The sequence below is a fragment of the Octopus bimaculoides genome, chromosome 9 (genome assembly GCF_001194135.2).
Source record: "Octopus bimaculoides isolate UCB-OBI-ISO-001 chromosome 9, ASM119413v2, whole genome shotgun sequence".
NCBI classification, from domain to species: Eukaryota; Metazoa; Mollusca; class Cephalopoda; order Octopoda; family Octopodidae; genus Octopus; species Octopus bimaculoides.
In genome coordinates, this window is record NC_068989.1 from 7,081,949 (window position 1) to 7,086,928 (window position 4,980).

The window sequence follows — 4,980 nt, forward strand, 5'->3', positions numbered from 1 at the left end:
TATATATATATATATATATATATATATTTATTTATAAAAAAGAAGTTTGAAATTCTTATTACCCTGCTCGCGTAAGCGAAAGCAGGTTATTGTAATCATTCGTTTTTGTCTGTCTGTCTGTGTGTTTGCAAAATTACTGGAAAACGGCTGAACGGAATTTCAGCACATTTGCCAGAAATACTCATTGGGTGAATGGCTCGAAATGATGAAAGTTTGGTTTGATTATCTTCAAAACATACATAAATACATACATAGATATGTGACTTTGTGTGTGTACAGTGATGGAGCCAAAGGTTTCGTTTATTAACGAGTTGATTTCTTAATTTCGTCGGAGTACGAATACTTATAATGGTGATACTTTAAAAAAAATTTAAAAAATTTTTTTTTAATCGAACTTTAAACTTCCTTATTGGGTCAGTTATACGCCTTTTTCCGTTCAGGGCGAATGTTGTCAACCGAGAGGCGTATAACTGAATGGCACGCCAGTCCATCACGGAGTTCCTCGATTATGGGAGAGTGGACTGGAGCAATGTGAGATGAAGTGTAATACTCATGAATACATCTTGGTCTGGGAATCGAAACCACGACCTTGTGATCGTGAATGCAACACTCTAACCACCTTCTGCGTGTCATAACGTATTTCACGAATTATTATTTTCTTTTATTTGTTTCAGTCATTTGGCTGCGGCCATGCTGGAGCACCGCCTTTAGTCTAGCAAATCGACCCCAGGACTTGTTCCTTGTAAACCTAGTACTTATTCTATCGGTCTCTCTTACCGAACGACTAAGTGGCTGGGACATAAACACACCATCATCGGTTGTCAAGCGATGTTGGGGGACAAACACAGACACACAAACATACACACACACACACACACACACATATATATATATATATATATATATATATATATATATATATATATATATATATACGACAGGCTTCTTTCAGTTTCCGTCTACAAATCCACTTACAAGGCTTTGGTCGGCCCGAGGCTATAGTAGAAGACTCTTGCCCAAGGTGAACCAGAACCATGGGGATGGTTAGCAAGCTACTTACCACACAGCCACTCCTGCGCCTAAATAGATTATTTTAAAGTGTTTCTTAAAGGTAACACCATCGTAAAATAATGTAAGTCACATATCCGGCGTGGCAGAGGGGTAGGTATAAATGAGATCATGTGGCCTCTCACATAGCTGCCGACGCAGCAGAAGCAATTCTGCGTAAGTCTGTAATAAGAGACTGTGGCATCTCAGCTTCTTTTTAATATTCTATTATTAGTAATAACTATTGTGCCTAGCAGATTTATGCTCATTCAGTTCCCTAGACTACGATACTCGGTCTTCTGTTTATGACACAAGGCAATTTTTTTTTATTCATTTGAAAACCAAAAGGTGCGTCGTAAAAACGCTGGTAAATACGATAACTCATGACAGTAACCATAGAGATACAGCCATCCAGCAATGAGACCTCATTAACACACGTGAAGTGAACACCAGCAGATAATTAGTGCTCGGCAATAAAATTAATAATTCTTAGAAACCTCACCCTCAGCACTGACAAAACTGTTAATTCAATATCTGTATAGTTAAGAAGTCTACTTGGCAATCTTGTGATTCTAGTTTGAACGCCACAGCAGAGTACCTTAAGCAAGTGTCTTCTACCATAGTCTGGGACTGACAAATAATTAGTTTATGAGGAATTAGGTAGATGGAAAAAGGTGCAGAATACTGTTATTGTTATTATCTTTATTATTAAGAAGACGGCGAGCTGGCAAAATCGTTAGCACGCCGGATAAAATGCTTAGCGGTATTTCGTCTGCCGCTACGTTCTGAGTTCAAATTCCGCCGAGGTCGACTTTCCCTTTTATCCTTTCAGGGGTTGATAAAATAAGTACCAGTTACGCACTGGGTCGATATAATCGACTTAATCCGTTTGTCTGTCCCCGCTGTGTGTAGCCCCTTGTGGGCAGTAAAGAAATAAGAATCGTCAGCACGCCGGGCGAAATGCTTAGTGGTATTTCGCCTGTCGTTACGTTCTGAGTTCAAATTCCACCGAGGTCGACTTTGCCTTTCATCCTTTCAGGGTTGATAAAATAAGTATCAATCAAGTACTTAGGTCGATGTAATTGACTTCCCCTCAAAAACTGCTTCCCATCCACATGGCTTTGAGCTCAGTCCCCCTGTATGACATCTTTAGCAAGACTCTTCTGTTGACCAGAGCTAAGCTGAGTGCATTTGGGAGAAGAAAACTTAAAGAAGCTTGTCGCCTATGTACGAGTGTTGACAGTGCGTGCGTGTTTGTTTTCGTCTCTTGACATTGCGTGATTATTTGTTGTAAAATTTCCACGAAATAGCTAACATCATGAAGACATTCCCACGTACAAGCAAACATCAAGACACTCCTACATTTTGGCAAACAAGACACACCCACACACAAACAACAGAGACCCGCCTACATATTGGCAAGCACAACATACATGCAAACATCATAGAGACACTCCCACATACACGTAACAGCATGACACTCCCACACACAGCCACAAACCAATAATCCTTACCCCAACACTTACACAAACTAGCAAACTTTATCACAACAAAACATTCCTATTTTAAAAGGGGCAAACACGTTAGAAATCACGCCCACCAATACTCTTTTACTTGTTTTAGTCATTTGACTGCGGCCATGCTGGAGCACCGCCTTTAGTCGAGAAAATCGACCCCAGGACTTATTCTTTTTAAGCCTAGTACTTATTATATCGCTCCCTTTTTGCCGAACCGCTAAGTTACGGGGACGTAAACACACCAGCATCGGTTGTCAAGCAATGTTGGGGGGACAAACACAAACACATACACACATATATATATATATATATATACATATATACGACGGGCTTCTTTCAGTTTCCGTCTACCAAATCCACTCACAAGGCCTTGGTCGGCCCGAGGCTATAGTAGAAGACACTTGCCCAAGGTGTCACGCTGTGGGACTGAACCCGGAACCATGTAGTTAGTAAGCAAGCTACTTACCATACAGCCACTCCTACATATAAATTTTTGTCAGGAGTGGGATACGAACCCACGGCGGGAAGACCCGACTGCGACCTGAACGCAGCGCCTTAGACCGCTCGGACATCCTGACAGATTTTTGTCAGCAGCCATGTGTATATATTTACTGGAGTTTTTTTTAAAGGTCTCGACCCTTCAAGCATGCTGGGGATAGGTGGTTTTCGCCTTTGCTCCCTTAAAATAATTATATACATATTTTTTTACTTGCTTCAATCATTTGACTGCGGCCATGCTGGAGCACCGCCTTTAGTCGAGCAAATTGGTAACTTTTGTCGAACCGCTAAGTTACAGGGACATAAACACACCAGCATCGGTTGTCAAGTGATGTTGGGGGGACAAACACACACATATATAAATACACATATACGACGGGATTCTTTCAATTTCCGTCAACCAAATCCACTCACAGGGCTTTGATCAGCCCAAGGCTATAGTAGAAGACACGCAATGGGACTAAACCTGGAACCATGTGGTTGATGAGCAAGCTACTCACCACACAGCCACTCCTGCGCCTATATGTATATTATTATTATTATTATTAATTTAATGTATTAACTGTGGAGGCGCAATGGCCCAGTGGTTAGGGCAGCGGACTCGCAGTCATAGGATCGTGGTTTCAATTCCCAGACCGGGCGTTTTGAGTGTTTATTGAGCGAAAACACCTAAAGCTCCACAAGGCTCTGGCAGGGGATGGTGGTAGTACTGGCAACGGCCACGCTCAAAATGGTGTATTTTATGTGCCAGCTGCACAGGAGCCAGTCCAGCGGCACTGGCAAGGATCTCGCTCAAATGTCTTTTCACGTGCCACCGGCACAAGTGCCAGGAAGGCGACGGAGCTTCATTTTCATACAAGCGACGTTGTTTGTTTCCGTCTTCCACGAAAATCATGTCTGCTCATGAGGAAATATTATTTTGCTTGGAAACAGGTGAGGGCTGCAGAAAATCTGCCTCAACAAACTGAGTCCGACCTAAGCAAGCATGCAAAAGTGGATATTAAATAATGATGATGATGATGATAACATGTATGTATATTTGTGTGTATCCTTATCTTGACGTCATGTGATAGTTGTAAATGAGCCTCACCGTCACACGAATGGTGTTGTTCGTTTCCAGTCTTCTGTGAAAAACATGAGGAAATATAACCTCACTTGCAAACAAATGAGGGTTGGTGACAGAAAGGGCATCCCGCTGTAGAATACCTGCCTCGACAAATTCCGTTTGATCCATGCAACAGTAGACAAACACGTGCCAGCACCACGTTCCAAGCACCCACGCTGGTGCCACTTAAAAAACACCCAGTACACTCTGTAAAGTGGTTGACCTCAGGAAAGTCATCCAGTCACAGAAATCTTGCTAAAACAGATGACTGGAACATGGTGCATTCCTCCAACTCGCCAGCGCCTGTCAAACCATTTGATCCATGCCAGTATGGGAAACGGACAGTAAATCATGATCATGATGATGATGATGAAAGAAGAAAAAGAAACAAAGCAAAGTTGATTTAGTTTTATCAGAATTTCATTAGTTTTCTTTTCTTTTCTTTCATATTACAGTATATTGTTTAATTCGTTTTGTGGTTAGAAACCTCAATATAATTACGGATGTAAGCACGTCACAGCTGGCTAAGAACGGGTAAAAGTGGTGCCAGACAAATGGCTTTTTGTTTATAAAAAAAAAAAAACGATCAAATAAAAAATCTGCCTCAATAAAATTTAGTCCGACCCATGCAAGCATGGTAAAGTAGTGTTTAAAAATGAAGAGATGATGGTGATGATAAAATAAATTAAAACTCTTAAAAAATCATGACCAGAACAGATAAATAAGTTTTGTACATTGATGTAAAAATAACAGGATGGAAAAATAAATGGCAAATGTTTAAGTAAACATTTTGAAAAAAAAAAAAAAAAAAAG

General features: G+C 40.8%; 1 long non-coding RNA gene and 1 other non-coding gene across 2 annotated transcripts in view; one reads left to right on the forward strand and one right to left on the reverse strand.

Moving 5' to 3' along the window:
* LOC128248691 (uncharacterized) overlaps nt 1-4,980 on the forward strand; it is a 143,282-nt gene that overhangs the window by 71,087 nt on the left and 67,215 nt on the right. The gene's annotated exons all lie outside the window — the stretch shown is intronic.
* Trnal-cag (transfer RNA leucine (anticodon CAG)) lies at nt 3,059-3,142 on the reverse strand. The gene has a single exon. It is a non-coding gene; the product is annotated as a tRNA-Leu (tRNA).